Source organism: Balaenoptera ricei, chromosome 12, assembly GCF_028023285.1.
Source record: "Balaenoptera ricei isolate mBalRic1 chromosome 12, mBalRic1.hap2, whole genome shotgun sequence".
Classification (NCBI taxonomy): domain Eukaryota; kingdom Metazoa; phylum Chordata; class Mammalia; order Artiodactyla; family Balaenopteridae; genus Balaenoptera; species Balaenoptera ricei.
The window spans coordinates 57,280,614-57,302,268 of NC_082650.1; the positions used below are offsets into that span (position 1 = coordinate 57,280,614).

Sequence of the window (21,655 nt, forward strand, 5' to 3'; positions counted from 1 at the left end):
CTCAGAACAGAAAGAATTTCAGTAGCTTCCTAACTGTGCTGTCTTTTTAATATCTTGGTCTAAGATTTAATATTAGTAACAGGATTACAGTATGTATTAGTTCTGTCTAGTGTTTGTATACATAGATGTATTATAGATACATAGTATATATCTACATACTGAATAAATATGGATTATCTATCTGCCTATTTGTAGCTATATGCATATGTATATATTAAAGTTAAAATGGAATCAAAATTTACCAAATTCTCATTTTTTGAGGGTTCAGTCTTTTTAATTTATTTGCCTTTATAGTGTTTCAATTTTTTTCAGATATATTCAAAGATTGATACATGAACCAGGTAGACAGATTTCAACTAATAAGTACAAAGCATTTTAGAAATTTAGAGTGGTTAGCCCAGCTAAGTAGTGGTTTTTATAGATGAAGCATTATGTTTGAGTTTGTTGTATTTTAGAACACATTAAGATACAAATTATAGACAATAGTAGAAAATCAAGAATATTTAAAAATGATGAGAATTTAATCATCTAAAATGTATACAGAAGTCTCAGCATATTGTGTTTTCCTAAAGTAGAGACCTATGTCTTCCCTGGATTTCCATGCTCCTCTAAGGCTTGGTAGGACTTAAGTTATTTCTTTTATACTATATGCTCCAATAATCATAAAGCTTAGTCGTGATTCTTTGTCCAGCTTTGGATTAACACATACAAGTGTATCCAATTGAATGCATTTTATTAGTAATCAAAATTAGCTCAAAATACCACAAATGGAACCAATCACTTTCACAACAAAATATGTTCTTTCTATCCATTTCTTATCTTGGCTGGTGTGCTCAGAATGTAACCAGTCACCAAGTCCAGAAACTTGAGTAAAAGCCTAAATTCCACATTCATCTTTACTCCACTATTTTAGTCAGAGGTTCTGATTCACTTATAATTTTTGTTTTATGATAATCTTGGTCTACTCCACTTCACTTGGCAATATTCCCTTTAATAACAAAGAAAGAGAAAATTGTAAGCTTAGTTCAAAGTTTATGTAAAATGTATTTCCACTATTTTAGCTAACTCTGTTTTCAGTCACATATGTTGTAAAAGCACCCACAGCCTCCAGCATGCTTTGAATATCCTGTGTCCAGAAATGGAGTCTATCCTGTGCACTCTCGTCTCCTCCATTGCATTAATAGACTAGTTGTAATGCTTTGGGAATTATTTGGAGAAATAACTGCCAGGGTGGTTCTGAACCGAAAATGTCTCCCAACTGCATGAACTCTGTCAGATAATCCCCCTAGGTACAACTTCTGACATTTTGTTCAATAATCACTTCATGCCCACTGCATTTAGTCTTCATTCTTTTTTTTCCTTCAAGTTTTAGCCCAGAAATTCAAAAAAATATATTTGTACTGGTCAAGAATAGAGTTACAAGTGGGGAAAATCCCTCAACTACACTATGAGGATCGTTGATTAGCATACTTCAAAAGAGCATGTAGGAAACTGACCCAATGTCACTACTGGAACCAAGGTTTCTCTACTCTGTTTCTATCTCCCTTTTGTCTTTACTTCCCTGTCATATCACTTAATTCTCCAAGCATGATAAAGATACTCTGAATGGTTGTGGAAACACTTTCCTAGAACCCTAGGTTTATAGTCTAAGAGCATTAGAAAAAGATTGTTTTCTATCATCCATGCTTAGAAATATGCTGGGGAAGACCTTTGATCACCTGACTTAGTCCTATGCCCACAATCATAGGCTAATTAACACGGTGTGTTAATGTGTGTAAGTTTTGTAACCAGAAGAATGAATAGAAAGGCAGACACAATTTTCAGCAACTGTGGTAGTTATAATAAACATATTTTATTTCAAAGATATGTTCAGCATATTTTATAATTTTTGATTTTGAATATTATCTTTAGTCAACACATATTTATAAAATGTGTTGTATGTGATTCTTCCATTTATTTACTGCAACAGAAAGGATAAGTAATCCCTTTCTTCTGCTTCTTGGTACATTTAGTCCTACTGCGTAAGGAAACAGCAGAAAAAAGACATTACCTTATTTATCTTTGTTCTTCCTGTAGTGACTAGTGATAAAGCTCAGCATGAATGAATATGTAGTGACTGATGCTAAGGTCATCATGGCATAGTATTTAAAGATGTGTGCTGAAAAGTCTAGCAGGCCTGATTTTATTTTTTATTTTTTTCCTGATACCAGTTTGTATTGCAAACTTTCCCCAACAATGCATCAAACATCAATCCAGTCCCGATGTCAGTCATGGGTACAAGTATAGCTGGAGGGTTTTTTTCCTCTTAAAGGGCAGGAGTCCTTTGAAATAGTTAGCGTAACTGTGGCTGACACATAAATAATCTGACACATTAATAACAGTACTTCTAGCTTCACATACTAACCTGGACTTCTGATCAAGATTAGCCCAATAAAGGAAGTCATCAAATAAGCCTAACACTTCTATTTTGAACCATATCTAGTTTGGTACCCTTCATCCTCCTCCTTTAGCATTTGAAGACAGCAGGCTGAGTTAGCAGATACTGTTTATGGACGCTTGAGGTTGTTTTTCTCAGTTCAATCTGTTTCATTGAGTTCTTGATAATAGAAATAAGATTTGCAGGGAGAGCAGGGGTACTGAGAAGGTCTGCACTGGATGGTCCCCGTGAGGCCAACAGAGAAGCTGCTGTCTGATTAGTTTCCAACTGAGTCACAGTTGTCTCTTGATGAGACAAGTTCGTCTTCTGTTCTGGTTTCCTTGGTCCTTTCTTCTTTGTAATGCGACAATGTCCTCTAGACTCCTATGATAGGATTAGCTATGTTTGCTGCTGTGCTCCCTGAAGGCCTGGGTGGATGGTTGACCAGATATGATGAGGAAACAACTCTGGTGACCATGGGCTTCGATGGTGGAGAAGTAGTTGGTTGTGGGGCAGTCTGAGGGATGCTTTTGCTGGACGCGCCCCTGGGCTGTCACTGGGATTTGCTTGTTGCAAGGAAACTTCGGGAACCTGTACGCTGGTCACAGATGCTGCCGTCACAGCTGGGGCAGGACTGCTTCTACCCTGAGCTCTGCCAGTCACTGGGTCAGTCTTCATAGAGCCAGGAAGTGAAGACACAGACGTGCTGTCTTCACTGTCTACAGACAAGTAGAGGCTGCCATCATCCAAAGCTATTAATCTGACACCTTCCGTCAAGTGTGTTTTCTTTTTCTGAAGCACATGATTAGGTAGTAGTTGATGAAGTTCCTTTCTTCTTAAATGCATTGCAGCAGTTTTCATATCCATCTCAAACATCTTACTATTTATTGCTTGCCTATAAACTGTATCTGTGAAAGACTGGATATCATAGGTGAGATCAATACTGAGAACTTCAGAGTTTTCTGGCTTTTTTAACACTAACCCAATCACCCACATTGTACGAAATTCTTCCTTGTCAGGATTTTCCTTGGGTGCTGGAAACGACTGAGGATTCACATGTGCCGCTGTAATAAATTCATTCTTCTCCAAGCTTCCAACCAGGATTCGGATTTTTGATTCCACCAAGCCTGCCCATTTTAGATGTTGTTTTTCTGTTGGTGCACTTGCTAGAAGTACAATATAATGCTTGTACTTTTGAAAGAAGCTGGGAGCTTCAAAAACTTTGGACCACTTTGCCTTACTCAGCAAAATCTCATGTGTGGTAGCAAGCCCTTGCTTACACTCCTCAATCATGACCATCCTTGTTGAAACAGACACGTGGTAAGTGGAGTTCTTCTGTGGGTACGCTGGTGTAATTATAGGCATGAGATGGTACCTATCGCTGGGGTTTACTCTCGGGTCCCAGACAGGCAAATTAAGATTCCGTTTTTCAAGCTCTTTCAGTAGCACTGGATTTGGCCATTCCCATTCAGAAAACATCAAGAAAAATTTACATACAAGAGTTGATGCTATTGCATTTGGATAAAGCTGGCAAGTTCTTGCTCCTAACATCGCCCAGGAAACACCTCCTAGGAAACCTAATATATTGTAATAGATATTGTGGCATTTGGCCCACAACTTGATGGCTCTCAGAGTTAATCTGAAGTTGTCAATGTTTGGTACCAGATGTAAAATCTCATCAGTTAGCCAGCAACCATTAAGACTTCTTATGCATCTAATATCTAAATTTTTAAGCAGACTGTCATCTCTTAGGTCCAAATCTTCCGGAATAGTCTGCAGTGCTAATCTTGCAAACAAAATAGCAATCTCTATCCCACTAAAACACAGTTTGATAACTGGTACAAATGCCTCCTCAACAGCCCTTAAAACCTTACTTCTTCATGTAGTTTCAATTTATCATAGAAGGAAGTGAAAAATTCGCTTCGATCAACGTCTTGGTGCCATGTACAACGTGTCGACATCTGCACCTTTCGTGTGCACCCTTAATCTATAAGAACGGAATGTAAAGATTTTCCCTCCAACATTTCCTTTTTTTTTTTTTTTTCCCAAGCATTTTTAAAATCTATTTATTTATTTATATTTTTTAATTTTGGCTATGTTGGGTCTTCGTTTCTGTGCGAGGGCTTTCTCCAGTTGCAGCGAGCGGGGGCTACTTTTCATCACGGTGCGCGGGCCTCTCCCGTTGAGGAGCACAGACTCCAGACGCGCAGGCTCTGTAGTTGCGGCTCACGGGCTTAGTCGCTCCGCGGCATGTGGGATCTTCCCAGACCAGGGCTCGAACCCGTGTCCCCTGCATTGGCAGGCAGATTCTTAACCACTGCGCCACCAGGGAAGCCCCGAACATTTTCAATTACAGCTTGTGGAAGACTCTTGCTTTCACTGATTTCTCGTATCCATTCCTTTACCAGATTAGTTAATTTCTCCAAAATTAAAATCCTGCGCTACAGTTACTCTTCCTCTTCAAAAACCCCAAAGGGTTTCAATTAATTTCTGGGTGAGTACGCAGTCAGTCTCCCTGGGGGGTGCTAAGCTGATGGGGGAGGGGATTCCATAGTGCTTGGGCAGCGGCGGGATCTGTTGTGATCCCGGGCTGGTCACCGGAAACAGCATCACCTCTAGCGCCGGCCCCGCCACCGCGACCTCCGCAGCCGCAGCCCGGGTCATGATCCGCTGAGGCGGGAGGCGCGGGGCTCCTACCAGCCCAGGTCCGACCCGCTCCCGCCGCTTCAAGCGCCTCTCCGCCATCCGCTCGGCCCCAACATGGTGCCAGGGCCCTCGCCGCTGCGTTCTAGCAGGCCTGATTTTAAATGCTAGCTACGCCACAAACTACCTGGGTATAATTAGGAAATACTAATGAAAGTGTTCAGAGGTTCTCTTATGCCACGATGTGTTCTACACACTTGGGATATGTAGGAACTAAGGGTTAACTTGTCCAAAGTGGATTCTCTGCAGGTTGGGCTCCTACAAATGTCCACGGAAGCCAACCATTGTTCTGAGGGAGCCAAGCCTGGATGAGGCTGAGATGGAGGATCATGAAAGTGGCCTGACATGTTATGCAGATGCAAGACAAGGCTTGGAACCTTGCCTCCAGATTACGCCATGACGGTTGCCCACACTGAGCATATATGCTCAGCATACACAGTTCCTCCAACTATGTGTGCTGAGCTGGGAGATCGGGACTGGAGCCACGCGCCTGCGCACTGGAGTGCTGTTCAATCCCGACCCTAATCAGGCCAGGGAAGGGATGATGATTTCTTAATCACGCAATCTAAATAACCCCCCAGTCTAAGGGTTTGGTCCTTCTGCCAGAGGACAACTGTTCCTGCTCTATTTCTAGGCTCTAACCCCAAAAGTAAGTGGTTACAGGGGATCCACACTTCTGCCATTGACCCAGACTCATAGTTTACCCCCAAAATTGTTCCATCAACTCAACCCTGATGTGTGTGTTTGTTCTCTGACATCTATTTGACCTTTTCACTTGATATTATATTCACGGTTGTTTTTGCTCATTTTTCAAAATACTTTTCTACAGGTAAACTCACAACCCAGCATTCTAGCTTCCCTCCAAGGCTACACAAACTTTCTCTTCCGTCCAAAATATCCTTTACCTTTGCTCAGTAAACACCTATTCCTTAGAACCCAAGTCAGTTGTCACTTTCCCTTTATGCTTTACCTTATTTCCCTGACAGAAATAGATGGAGGTAATTGCTGTAATTTGTAACAGTTTTGTAGTTTCTATGTATTTCTAGAGAAGAATATAAAAATTATAATTTTAATTATTTGTTTGCATGATTTGCCTCCTGGAGCAAAATATGTTTTTCAAGGGCAGGCAGCATTCATCTTTTTATCCCTATTTCTTAGCAACATGTCCAAACTAGAATAGACATTTGAAAAATTTGTGAGAATGGAAATCGGCATGAAAACACCACTCAAAATCCACTGTGACAGAAATAACCAAAATATTTAGATAATAAAGTTCAAAGCTACATTTCGAATGAAAATAATGCCACCATCTGGCTCATCTCAAAGAAAAAAGAAAAGCAATCTCTCAGAGTACTGATTACAAAGTCAAAATGCATTTGGTAACTGAGAGAAATAAAAACTTTACCAGTAACATTTCCTTAAATTGTCACTCATTATTTTAAAATGGCATTGGAAAACTTGAGCTTGAAAAACTATCTGGTTAAATTTTCATGGTAGTTGACAGACCATCTGAGTATACTGAATAAATGGCCTCACTTGGTCACAATACCTGACCCATTGTTTTAAACCAGTACCTGTAATTCCTGTCACTTGTATCATTTATCTAGTTATATATTTGCATCTTCTTCAGAAGTAGGTAGCTTAATAACAATGATTGATTTAAAAATATGATTTTTATCCTCTCATTTATCCAGGAAAACATCTCCCTGAAATTTGTAGCTTGCAATTATATCTTAAGTGAGTGTCATATCTTGTACTCTATACCACATATTTTATTTTTCATAAAGAGTTATCTTTCTTCTCCACCACACTGCATATTTTTAGATCATTGATAACAATTTACAAATATATTAGACATTTAGATTTCTCATTTTGGAATGTAGGTATGAGATCCAAGCAAATAGAATAAATGGAAATTGTCCTTTTTCAAATGGCAATAATTATATAAATAAATATGCAGTGAAAGTACATCAGGTGGGAGGAAAGCCCAGAGGGAAGGCAGCTGCCCAGTATTCCTGAGGGGCCCTTGAATGCAGGGAATACGTGCACCAAGTGTGCTAAGAGTGCACATTTTCAACAACAGAGATACTGCATTTAGACTGAAATTAAAATAAGCACAAGAGGAACTTCCCTGGTGGTCCAGTGGTAAAGAATCCACCTTCCAATGCAGGGGACGCGGGTTCGATCCCTGGCGGGGGAACTAAGATCCCACACGCCACAGGGCAACTAAGCCCGTGCACCACAACTACTGACCCCAGGCGCCTCAACTAGAGCCCACGTGCCGCAAACTATAGAGCCCACATGCCCTGAAGCCTGTGCGCCACAACTAGAGAGAGAAAAAAACCCCGCACACCACAATGAGACAGAAGCCCGCGCACCGCAACGAAAGATCTTGCATGCCTCAACGAAGATTCCGCATGCCACAACTAAGACCCAATGCAGCCAAAAATAAATAAAATAAAATAAGCACAAGAAAACAAACAAGAGCAAAGCTTCCTAGAGAAAACTCACATCTGTCTGATTAATTTTGGAATGAGCATATAAATTCACAATGAATTTTTAAACCAAATATCTCATGGTACATTTTAGTTAAACTGAAAACAAACAAACCAATTGATTTTATTACCTAAATCATAGACATCTCTATGCTTCCAAAATGTTATCTTAGTTGGAAACTTTCTAAAGAGATCTGAAGAGAGCATAAAACTTTAAAAAAAAGTCAAAAACCTTTTATAGATTTTCTTAAAAACAGTATCTTCTTCACTTTAGTTAGAAATGGACAAGGAAGCAAGTCTCTTTCTGTGTACACTTCATCATTAGGAAATAAATTTCATGCCAATCCCACAAAACACTTGCTAAGCATGAGTTAACATGAAGGATCAGATTGTCAAATCAGACTCACAAAAATCAGAGATCTTATTCAGTTTTAGCCTTTATTAATAATTTCAAGTAAATAGGCTTTTAAGTGTCATGAGTGATCAAGGGTGAGGTATAGGAATTTTTAGTGTGCCTTTCTACCTACAACAGATGCACCCTCTTGCCCAAGTAAAAGTTGAGGTCTCAAGTTAGGAAAGTGTACAATCTCCTCACAGTCAGGACCAGATTCAGTTACAAAATACCTCCATTTTCTATTCAGATAGTTATACAGCTTATGTGACATTTTCCATAGAGCCATGCTTAATTCACCCATAGATTCCAAGTGTGTTTGTCTTAAGTAATCTTAGATCATGGACATCTGACATTCAGTATATTTATAGAATATAAATCTATATTTATATATATATAGCATATCTTTTAAAGATATTATATAGCATATCTTTTGTGCTATAGAAAGACTCTTTTGCATTAATTTGTTTGCCAAAAGGTCAGTTATTACTATGTTCATAAGGAGATTAGACCAGGATCACCTACCTGCCTTCTTTCCTCCTTGAATTTGCCCCCCTCCACCTCAGGAATAAGAGCAAAATTGATCGCAAGCAGCTCCTCAACTCGTTTCTTCTTAGCATGCATTGAACTAATTTAGTTCTAATTAACAGCAAATCATTAACTTTCCCTGGTCACCTACTTGACTTGGACATTGGATAAGCCCATATAAGGGACTTATTAGTAGGAATTTCAGGTACCAACAAGCAGCAGTGAATCACTGGATATATTGGTGGTAAACTTCTAACATTAAGCAACCAATTGCAAATACGGTAAGGTACAAAATATCCTTCCCTTCACTGTGAACTCCTCAAGAATCTGGTATTTAGGAGGAGCATGGTAAATATTTGTCAAATTAGATTTTTTAATGCAGAAACATCTCTGATTTTTGAAACAGAAAACTTCAATTTAGAGATTCAATTTAGCTTTCCTATATTCTAATTTAAACCTCTAAAAAGTTTTTAATCACATCATTTCAGAATACACAAGATAAATTTAACAAGTTTCAGCACTATCAAACTTTGTTTTTTAGCTCTAATGAAAAATATATAAATCCTTCTTGAGTAGCAGATAAAAATAAATAAAGCTGGCAGAAAAAATAATCTTGTTTTCAAGCTTTCAAAACCATGTTACATAAATAAATAACAGTAGTAAAATATATACTCTGTAATAAAAAATAAATATACCTAACAGGACTGTTTAATTGACTCCTACTGTCTTTTATTAAATAGCAAAATGTTAGCCACAATCAGTCAACTTGAAACCAGTAGGTTTAATTTACTAAAAAATAAATGTTACTATCATCATATTTGTTAACTTTTTAAACAAATCTGTATAAATTTCCTAAAAAAATCACTTTTTTTTCATAATTTGTCTGCTGCTTTGTAGAAACAAAAACACTAAAAAGGTTCATCAACCCAAATGTCATTAAAAATGAATTTTAAAAAATTACTCACATTCTCAAACTAACCATTGAAAGTCAGAGCACCAATAAATAAAATGCGTAATGTGAGTTACTAGAATCAGATGTTTCAAATTAAATTTGAGGTAAATTAATAGAAAATATTCCCACTAGTGTATGAGTTTTTCATAAGTATAAATGAAAATAAGTAATTTTATGCATAATGATGATTAATATCAACCTATTTTACTTTTGTCTTTATTAAATGTGCTAAAATATCTATATTCTCATTGCAGTGGAACTCCTCACATTATGTGGTAATTGAAGAATGAGTAAACGTTTTTAGAAAGAATTTATCATGCAAATTTTGGGGAGGAAAATGTCTTAAATACCAATTTTTTCACCATTATTTTGTATTTGTTCACTTTTTTGCTTTGGGGTGATTTCCAGGGAAACCCAGATGAGAAACAGTAGACAATAAGCTCCTTATAGTCACTAATTTTGGTGTCAATGTGAAAATTTGCATTTTCCTTAGTTGAGCTAATGTATTATTGTGAAACCTTGTAAATATTCCGAGTTGATTTTGTCTTCACCGATTTAGGAGTAACCATTAGAATGTCAAGATTGCAGAATTTATCTACAACAAAAAATTGTGATCTTCTTTATCTTAATATTAACTATTCATTATTTTCATTTGTATTTAGATATGTTCTAGATATGCTACTCTCAAATAATAGACCATTTTACTGCCCCTTTAATAATATTTATAGTGTACTTTTATAATAAATGTATTGTATTTACATTTTATAATATGTATAATATATTTATTTATTATATTTATAATCTAATTATATTCTATGTAATATATGATATATGATGTATAAAATAATATATAGTTATAATACAATAAATATTTTCTATAAAATTATATTTATTATATATAGTATAAAGTAATATTTAGAGGGTATTTTTATTTGTATAATAGTATTTATTTGTTTAGTCGTTTTTTTTTTTTAAACATCTTTATTGAAGTATAATTGCCTAACAATGGTGTGTTAGCTTCTGCTTTATAACAAAGTGAATCAGTTATACATATACAATATGTTCCCATTTCTCTTCCCTCTTGCATCTCCCTCCCTCCCACACTCCCCATCCCATCCCTCTAGGTGGTCACAAAGCACCGAGCTGATCTCCCTGTGCTATGCGGCTGCTTCCCACTAGCTATCTATTTTATATTTGGTAGTGTATATATGTCCATGACACTCTCTTACCCTGTCACATCTCACCCCACCCCCTCCCCATATCCTCAAGTCCATTCTCTAGTAGGTCTGTGTCTTTATTCCCGTCTTGCCACTAGGTTCTTCATGGCCTTTTTTTTTTTTTTTCCTTAGATTCCTTATATATGTGTTAGCATACTGTATTTGTTTTTCTCTTTCTGACTTACTTCACTCTGTATGACAGACTCTAACTCCATCCACCTCATTACAAATACCTCCATTTCATTTCTTTTTATGGCTGAGTAATATTCCATTGTATATATGTGCCACATCTTCTTTATCCATTCATCTGTCGATGGACATTTAGGTTGCTTCCATGTCCTGGCTATTGTAAATAGAGCTGCAATGAACATTTTGGTACATGACTCTTTTTGACCTATGGTTTTCTCAGGGTATATGCCCAGTAGTGGGATTGCTGGGTCGTATGGTAGTTCTATTTGTAGTTTTTTAAGGAACCTCCATACTGTTCTCCATAGTGGCTGTATCAATTTACATTCCCACCAACAGTGCGAGAGTGTTCCCTTTCCTCCACACCCTCTCCAGCATTTATTGTTTCTAGATTTTTTCATGATGGCCATTCTGACCGGTGTGAGATGATATCTCATTGTAGTTTTGATTTGCATTTCTCTAATGATTAATGATGCTGAGCATTCTTTCATGTGTCTGTAGGCCATCTGTATATCTTCTTTGGAGAAATGTCTATTTAGGTCTTCTGCCCATTTTTGGATTGGGTTGTTCGTTTTTTTGTTATTGAGCTGCATGAGCTGCTTGTAAATCTTGGAGATTAATCCTTTGTCAGTTGCTTCATTTGTAAATATTTTCTCCCATTCTGATGGTTGTCTTTTGGTCTTGTTTATGGTTTCCTTTGCTGTGCAAAAGCTTTTAAGTTTCATTAGGTCCCATTTGTTTATTTGTGTTCTTATTTCCATTTCTCTGGGAGCTGGGACAAAAAGAATCTTGCTGTGATGTATGTCATAGAGTGTTCTGCCTATGTTTTCCTCTAAGAGTTTGATAGTGTCTGGCCTTACACTTAGGTCTTTAATCCATTTTGAGTTTATTTTTGTGCATGGTGTCAGGGAGTGTTCTAATTTCATACTTTTACATGTACCTGTCCAATTTTCCCAGCACCACTTATTGAAGAGGCTGTCTTTTCTCCACTGTATATGCTTGCCTCCTTTATCAAAGATAAGGTGACCATATGTGTGTGGGTTTATCTCTGGGCTTTCTATCCTGTTCCATTGATCTATATTTCTGTTTTTGTGCCAGTACCAAACTGTCTTGGTTACTGAAGCTTTGTAATATAGTCTGAAGTCAGGGAGCCTGATTCCCCCAGCTCCATTTTTCCTTCTCAAGATTGCTTTGGCTATTCGGGGTCTTTTGTGTTTCCATACAAATTGTGAAATTTTTTGTTCTAGTTCTGTGAAAAATGCCAGTGGTAGTTTGATAGGGATTGCATTGAATCTGTAGATTGCTTTGGGTAGTAGAGTCATTTTCACAATGTTGATTCTTCCAATCCAGGAACATGGTATATCTCTCCATCTATTTGTATCATCTTTAATTTCTTTCATCAGTGTCTTATAATTTTCTGCATACAGGTCTTTTGTCTCCTTAGGTAGGTTTATTCCTAGATATTTTATTCTTTTTGTTGCAATGGTAAACGGGAGTGTGTTCTTAATTTCACTTTCAGATTTTTCGTCATTAGTGTATAGAAATGCAAGAGATTTCTGTGCATTAATTTTGTATCCTGCTACTTTACCAAATTCATTGATTAGCTCTAGGAGTTTTCTGGTAGCATCTTTAGGATTCTCTATGTATAGTATGTCATCTGCAAATAGTGACAGCTTTACTTCTTCTTTTCCGGTTTGGATTCCTTTTATTTCTTTGTCTTCTCTGATTGCTGTGGCTAACACTTCCAAAACTATGTTGAATAATAGTGGTGAGAGTGGGCAACCTTGTCTTGTTCCTGATCTTAGTGGAAATGGTTTCAGTTTTTCACCATTGAGGACAATGTTGGCTGTGGGTTTGTCATATATGGCCTTTATTATGTTGAGGAAAGTTCCCTCTATGCCTACTTTCTGCAGGGCTTTTATCATAAATGGGTGTTGAATTTTGTCGAAAGCTTTCTCTGCATCTATTGAGATAATCATATGGTTTTTCTCCTTCAGTTTGTTAATATGGTGTATCACATTGATTGATTTGCGTATATTGAAGAATCCTTGCATTCCTGGGATAAACCCCACTTGATCATGGTGTATGATCCTTTTAATGTGCTGTTGGATTCTGTTTGCTAGTATTTTGTTGAGGATTTTTGCATCTATGTTCATCAGTGATATTGGCCTGTAGTTTTCTTTCTTTGTGACATCTTTGTCTGGTTTTGGTATCAGGGTGATGGTGGTCTCTTAGAATGAGTTTGGGAGTGTTCCTCCCTCTGCAATATTTTGGAAGAGTTTGAGAAGGATAGGTGTTAGCTCTTCCTCTAAATGTTTGACAGAATTCACCTGTGAAGCCATCTGGTCCTGGGCTTTTGTTTGTTGGAAGGTTTTTAATCACAGTTTCAATTTCAGTGCTTGTGATTGGTCTGTTCATATTTTCTATTTCTTCCTGGTTCAGTCTCGGCAGTTTGTGCATTTCTAAGAATCTGTCCATTTCTTCCAGGTTGTCCATTTTATTGGCATAGAGTTGCTTGTAGGAATCTCTCATTATCTTTTGTATTTCTGCAGTGTCAGTGGTTACTTCTCCTTTTTCATTTCTAATTCTATTGATTTGAGTCTTCTCCCTTTTTCTCTTGATGAGTCTGGCTAATGGTTTATCAATTTTGTTTATCTTCTCAAAGAACCAGCTTTTAGTTTCATTGATTTTTGCTATTGTTTCCTTCATTTCTTTTTCATTTATTTCTGACCTGATCTTTATAATTTCTTTCCTTCTGCTAGCTTTGGGGTTTTTTTGTTCTTCTTTCTCTAATTGCTTTAGGTGCAAGGTTAGGTTGTTTATTCGAGATGTTTCCTGTTTCTTGAGGTAGGCTTGTATTGCTATAAACTTCCCTCTTAGCACTGCTTTTGCTGCGTCCCATAGGTTTTGGGTCGTCGTATCTCCATTGTCATTTGTTTCTAGGTATTTTTTGATTTCCCCTTTGATTTCTTCAGTGATCACTTCGTTATTAAGTAGTGTATTGTGTAGCCTCCATGTGTTTGTATTTTTTACAGATCTTTTCCTGTAATTGATATCTAGTCTCATAGCGTTGTGGTCGGAAAAGATACTTGATACGATTTCAATTTTCTTAAATTTACCAAGGCTTGATTTGTGACCCAAGATATGATCTATCCTGGAGAATGTTCCATGAGCACTTGAGAAAAATGTGTATTCTGTTGTTTTTGGGTGGAATGTCCTATAAATATCAATTAAGTCCATCTTGTTTAATGTATCATTTAAAGCTTGTGTTTCCTTATTTATTTTCATTTTGGATGATCTGTCCATTGGTGAAAGTGGGGTGTTAAAGTCCCCTACTATGATTGTGTTGCTGTCGATTTCCCCTTTTATGGCTGTTATTTGCCTTATGTATTGAGGTGCTCCTATGTTGGGTGCATAAATATTTACAATTGTTATACCTTCCTCTTGGATCGATCCCTTGATCATTATATAGTGTCCTTCTTTGTCTCTTGTAATAGTCTTTATTTTAAAGTCTATTTTGTCTGATATGAGAATTGCTACTCCAGCTTTCTTTTGATTTCCATTTGCATGGAATATCTTTTTCCATCCCCTCACTTTCAGTCTGTATGTGTCTCTAGGTCTGAAGTGGGTCTCTTGTAGACAGCATATATATGGGTCTTGTTTTTGTATCCATTCAGCCAGCCTGTGTCTTTTGGTGGGAGCATTTAATCCATTTACATTCAAGGTAATTATCGATATGTATGTTCCTATTCCCATTTTCTTAAATGTTTTGGGTTTGTTATTGTAGGTGTTTTCCTTCTCTTGTGTTTCTTGCCTAGAGAAGTTCCTTTAGCATTTGTTGTAAAGCTGGTTTGGTGGTGCTGAACTCTCTCAGCTTTTGCTTGTCTGTAAAGGTTTTAATTTCTCCATCACATCTGAATGAGATCCTTGCTGGGTAGAGTAATCTTGGTTGTAGGTTTTTCTCCTTCATCACTTTAAGTATATCCTGCCACTCCCTTCTGGCTTGCAGAGTTTCTGCTGAAAGATCAGATGTTAACCTTATGGGGATTCCCTTGTGTGTTATTTGTTTTTTTTTCCCTTGCTGCCTTTAATATGTTTTCCTTATATTTAATTTTTGACAGTTTGATTAATATGTGTCTTGGCGTGTTTCTCCTTGGGTTTATCCTGTATGGGACTCTCTGTGCTTCCAGGACTTGATTAACTATTTCCTTTCCCATATTAGGGAAGTTTTCAACTATAATCTCTTCAAATATTTTCTCAGTCCCTTTCTTTTTCTCTTCTTCTTCTGGGACCCCTATAATTCGAATGTTGGTGCGTTTAATGTTGTCCCAGAGGTCTCTGAGACTGTCCTCAGTTCTTTTCATTCTTTTTTCTTTATCCTGCTCTGCAGTAGTTATTTCCACCATTTTATCTTCCAGGTCACTTATCCTTTCTTCTGCCTCAGTTATTCTGCTATTGATCCCATCTAGAGTATTTTTAATTTCATTTATTGTGTTTTTCATCATTGCTTGGTTCCTCTTTAGTTCTTCTATGTCCTTGTTAAATGTTTCTTGCATTTTGTCTATTCTATTTCCAAGATTTTGGATCATCCTTACTATCATTATTCTGAATTCTTTTTCAGGTAGACTACCTATTTCCTCTTCATTTGTTAAGTCTAGTGTGTTTTGACCCTGCTCCTTCATCTGCTGTGTGTTTTTCTGTCATCTCATTTTGCTTATCTTACTGTGTTTGGGGTCTCCTTATCACAGGTTGCAGGTTCGTCGTTCCCGTTGTTTTTGGTATCTGTCCCCAGTGGCTAAGGTTGGTTCAGTGGGTTGTGAAGGCTTCCTGGTGGAGGGAACTAGTGCCTGAGCTCTGGTGGATGAGGCTGGATCTTGTCTTTCTGGTGGGCACGTCCACGTCTGGTGGTGTATTTTGGGGTGTCTGTGGCCTTATTATGATTTTAGGCAGCCTCTCTGCTAATGGATGGGGCTGTGTTCCTGTCTTGCTAGTTGTTTGGCATAGGGTGTTCAGCACTGTAGCTTGCTGGTCATTGAGTGATGCTGGGTCTTGATGTTGAGATGGAGATCTCTGAGAGATTTTTGCCGTTTGGTATTACATGGAGCTGGGAGGTCTCTTGTGGACCAGTGTCCTGAAGTTGGCTCTCCCACCTCCGAGGTACGGCCCTGATGCCTGGCTGAAGCACCAAGAGCCTTTCGTCCACACGGCTCAGAGTAAAAGGGAGAAAAAATAGAAAGAAAGAAAGAAAGAAAGAAAGAAAGAAAGAAAGAAAGAAAGAAAGAAAGAGGCTATAATATAGTGAAGTAAAATAAAGCTATTATAAAGCAAAGCTATACAGACAAAATCTCCCCCAGAAGCATATACATATACACTCACAAAAAAAAAAGGAAAAGGGGAAAAATTAATATATCCTGCTCCCAAAGTCCACCTCCTGAATTTGGGATGATTCGTTGTCTATTCAGGTATTCAACAGATGCAGGCACATCAAGTTGTTTGTGGAGTTTTAATCCGCTGCTTCTGAGGCTGCTGGGAGAGATTTCCCCTCCTCGTCTCTGTTCGCACAGCTCCTGGGGATCAGCTTTGGATTTGGACCCGCCTCTGCGTGTAGGTCACCTGAGGGCGTCTGTTCCCCGCCCAGACAGGACGGGGTTAAAGGAGCAGCTGCTTCGGGGGCTCTGGCTCACCCAGGCTGCGGGGAGGGAGGGGTACGGAGGAGGCGGGGCGAGCCTGAGGCATCAGAGGCCAGCGTGACGTTGCAGCAGCCTGAGGCGCGCAGTGCGTTCTCCCGGGGAAGTTGTCCCTGGATCACGGGACGCTGGCAGTGGCGGGCTGCACAGGCTCCCGGGAGGGGCGGCGTGGAGAGTGACCTGTGCTCGCACACAGGCTTGTTGGAGGCGGCAGCAGCAGCCCCAGCGTCTCACGCCCGTCTCTGGGGTCCGCGCTGATAGCCGCGGCTCGCGCCAGTCTCTGGAGTTCGTTTAGGCGGCGCTCTGAATCCCCTCTCCTTGCGCGCCACGAAACAGAGGCAAGAAAAAGTCTCTTGCCTCTTCGGCAGCTGCAGACTTTTTCCCGGTCTCCCTCCCAGCCAGCTGTGGTGCGCTAACCCCTTCAGGCTGTGTTCACGCCGCCAACCCCAGTCCTCTCCCTGCGATCCGACCGAAGCCCGAGCCTCCGCTCCCAGCCCCGCCCGCCCCGGCGGGGGAGCAGACAAGCCTCTCGGGCTGGTGAGCGCTGCTCGGCGCCGAGCCTCTGTGCGGGAATCTCTCCGTTTTTCCCTCTGCGCCCCTGTTGCTGTGGGATCCGCGCTGTTAGCTGCGGCTCGCGCCCGTCTCTGAAGTTCGTTTAGGCGGCGCTCTGAATCCCCTCTCCTCGCGCACCAGGAAACAGGGAAGAAAAAGTCTCTTGCCTCTTCGGCAGCTGCAGACTTTTTCCCGGACTCCCTCCCGGCTAGCTGTGGTGCACTAACCCCTTCAGGCTGTGTTCACGCCGCCAACCCCAGTCCTCTCCCTGCGATCCGACCGAAGCCCGAGCCTCAGCTCCCAGCCCCGCCCGCCCCGGCGGCTGAGCAGACAAGCCTCTCGGGCTGGTGAGTGCTGGTCAGCGCCGAGCCTCCGTGCGGGAAGTGCGGGAATCTCTCCGCTTTGCCCTCCACACCCTTGTGGCTGCGCTCTCCTCCGTGGCTCCGAAGCTTCCCCCCTCTGCCACCCGCAGTCTCTGCCCGCGAAGGGGCTTCCTAGTGCGTGGAAATCTTTCTTCCTTCACAGCTCCCTCCCACTGGTGCAGGTGCCGTCCCTATTCTTTTGTCTCTGTTATTTCTTTTTTGTTTTGCCCTACCCAAGTACGGGGGGAGTTTCTTGCCTTTTGGGAGGTCTGACGTCTTCTGCCAGCGTTCAGTGGGTGTTCTGTAGGAGCAGTTCCACGTGTAGATGTATTTCTACTGTATCTGTGGGAAGGAAGGTGATCTCCGCGTCTTACTCTTCCGCCATCTTCTCTCCTCTCCCTAGTAGTTTTATTCATATAACTATTTACCTATATGTGAAATGCTTCTATATAGTAACTTTTAACTTTTAAATATTGTGTATGTGTTGAGAGAGAGAATTCTTTATGTATTCAGCCATAATAAAACACAGCGCTTACCTTTTAAAAATTAGCAGAAGACTGTAAAATTTTCTTTAATATTTTTATACTGTGTTCAAAATGATTATAAAGATTACTGTGAAGATGAACACGTTGACTTATGTTGTAGATATGTACTCTACTTTTTTTCAACTTTCTTTTGATATTAGAAGACCACAGAGATATAATATTTAACTTTAAGTTGACTCTGAGAAATTTTTCAGTCTATTGTTTAATATCACAGGACATTTTTGTGATGGAATGGCCTGATGATCCATGTAGCCAATTACATTATAATTTGCATTTGGGAAATTCAAGTAGGCTTCTTTTATTTATAATTTGCTTAGCTTTGAAAATATATTATTAAAGGTTATATTATTATTAATAAAATAAATATGTTGTTAAAGGTTTTAGAGGAGAATTATCTAAAAGAGAACAAAAATTGCATTCATAATGTAAGATGTCTGTGCTGAAAAAAGCAACATATGTTTGGATAGAAACCACAATACCTGATAAGTTGCTTGTTAAGTATAGTTCTAACATATATTTAAGTATAAAAATGTGCCAAGAACAATGGTTCTTTTATTTTTGAGGACGTATTTCTCTGGAATGCCAATTTTTTTGAAGTTTTAATAAATCACTTGAAAATGAAGTGATGAGGCATACATATATTAAACATGGCCATAATGAACACTTAAAATATTTATAAAGATATTTTGAAACTCCTTTTTGTTTACTCACCACTGTTTGGAAACCATTGATATAAGGGACACCATTAGGGTTGACATACAAGCAAGTGGAATACATGACCACGTACCTAATCTATTTTAGATGTCCTCATGATTTAAAAAGTAATAATAATTCTGGAAATTTAATAGCTAGAAGTTTGTTTCTTAAATCTAAGTTTTTATACCAGACTAAAAGGAGACATACCTTAGTCAAATCACACTTGAAGTTTTCTGTGGAAGAAACTAGAAAGATGGAAAATTAGGATACACATGTTTTCTGGGTGGGGCTTAATAACTGTACTTAGGTTTTGGCTTTTATGGAAATATTAACTTGTAAAGTTGATAACACCGAATATTGTTTCACCACAAACAAATTGTCCCTCCAACAGGCTGAAAGTTTATGTTATTTCCTTACAGTTATTCCTTTCTTCCCCATCATTAGTTACCTCCATTAACTGAGAATATAATCCCACCCCATTGCTGTTGGGTGTATCCACACGATTTGCTTTAGCCAATGGAATGTGGGGAGAAGAGACGAAGTGCTAGTACCAAGATGAACGTTTAATAGGCATCACCTTTTCCCACTTGCCCCTGTAGTGATTCTGCCTTCTGCTCTGAGAATGCTTGTGCTGGGAAGTCATTGGTCTAAGGAGAACAAAGACACTTGGAGGACACCTGAACCTAATCACCACCCCTGCTGCTCACCAATTCATGGGTAAGAAAACATTAATTTTTTTCATCATCAGCCAATGAGACTTTGGGGTTTTTACTAATTGAATTCTAATCAATTTTTCCTACAGCTCAATTAACCAGTCATAGTAATATATTATTCTATCTGTATCTGAATATAGATATGCTAGAAAACTTAGTGTGTTGATATATTTTTCTGTAAGTAAAATCTGAGTCATGGTCTATGCATTCCTCTGCTGCTTTTGCCTTCATACACCGAGAATTTACACATCTATGTTTGCAGTGTCATGTTGATCCCTTTCAAAGATTTACCAACCTATGCATACTTTTTCCTACCCTTGCATCTGGAAAATATTTCTGTTTTTGTTTGCTATAAACTCTAACCTATACAGGGCTCTTCACAGTGTGGTTCTAACCTATAATTCCATGCTAATCTTTGTTCTCTCCAGTACACGTAATGCAGGTCAGTGAAGAATACCCTAAGGTGTCCAAAATTTCTGACAGCTGTGCCTTTATTTATATGTTATTTTTCTACCTGGGAATCATTCCATGTTCTAGCTTTTGTATTCCCCATTCTTCATTCTTGCCCCAGAACCAAGATGCTGAAGATCTTGAATTGAACTAGTTGTAACAGGTTCTAACTGAAAAAGAGAATGCCAACTCAGAAAATAGTATATATAAAAAGGGAGCAGAAACTATTTTCCTCTTTTGTTTCCTTTTGTAAAGAAAAAATCAAAGAAAATGGAAGATGATTACTTGAAAGATGTCAAAACTATAAAAAGATACTAAAAATTCTGGTTTATAAAAAAAAAAGATACAAAGAAAAAGATATCAAAGCAGACATCCTCAAAACTTCATTGATGGTGCAAGAGAAAATAGGTCACTCCTGTGTGCAGCCCAAAGCCAAGAAAGAAAACCATAACCCATTGTTGAGATGTTATTTTAAAGATCAAATACAAGCTATTATATTCTAGAAAATTCTAAAATTTTATTTTAATGTCTGTCATTGTACGTTTATTTATTTTTCTTTATATTAATGGTCATTATTCAGAACAAATTGGTTTTAATATTCATGTTTAAGATTGAGAATAGAGGGGCTTCCCTGGTGGTGCAGTGGTTAAGAATCCACCTGCCAATGCAGGGGACACGGGTTCAAGCCCTGGTCCAGAAAGATCCCACATACCATGGAGCAACTAAGCCCATGCACCACAACTACTGAGCCTGAGCCCTAGAGCCCGCGAGCCCCAACTACTGAGCCTGCATGCCACAACTACTGAAGCCCGTGTGCCTAGAGCCCATGCTCCACAACAAGAGAAGCCACCGCAGTGAGAAGCCTGTGCACTGCAATGACGAGTAGCCCCTGCTCGCCACAACTAGAGAGAGCCCGCATGGAGCAACAAGCCCCAAAGCAGCCAAAAATAAATAAATAAAATAAATAAATTTATCTAAAAAAAAAAGATTGAGAATAGAAAAAAATTAACTAAGGAATATCTGCTCGTTAAGAGTGATATATTTCATGAATTTCGCACATTTGTTGTGGTTATGACAATAAAAGTAGACTAGTACAGTTTTGCACATAATGAAAATTATATATTTGTTTTATAATGTTCTTTATGCAGATAAGAGAATATATCTGCACAAATGACATTTTTACTGGTGTTGAAAAAGATATATTTGCCTCATTCTAGAATTTAAATAATACAAATTATATAATCACTACTTATATTGAAACAAATGCTGTTTAAATTTTCCTTTCTTAACCCTTATCTTTATCTATACATATAATTTTTAAGTTTATAAGTTAAATATGTATGAAGAAATTGTAACTTTTTTTAAAAACGCATTTTAATCTTCATTAGACTGTAACAAAGAGAGCAATTTAAAAACAAAGTTCTAGGGCTTCCCTGCTGGCGCAGTGGTTGAGAATCTGCCTGCCAATGCAGGGGACACGGGTTCGAGCCCTGGTCCAGGAAGATCCCACATGCCGCGGAGCAGCTAGGCCCGTGAGCCACAAGTACTGAGCCTGCGCGCCTGGAGCCTGTGCTCCGCAACAAGAGAGGCCGCGATAATGAGAGGCCCGCGCGCCGCGATGAAGAGTGGCCCCCACTTGCCGCAACTAGAGAAAGCCCTCGCACAGAAACTAAGACCCAGCACAGCCATAAATAAATAAATAAATAAAATGTTTGTTAAAAATTCTAAAACTTTTATTTTTGGTAAACTAAAGAAACATAAT

General features: G+C 38.8%; 1 pseudogene; it reads right to left on the bottom strand.

Moving 5' to 3' along the window:
* Positions 1–2,792: 2,792 nt before the first annotated feature.
* On the bottom strand, positions 2,793–5,026 carry LOC132376347 (poly(A) polymerase beta-like; annotated as a pseudogene).
* Between the last annotated feature and the right edge of the window lie 16,629 nt (positions 5,027–21,655).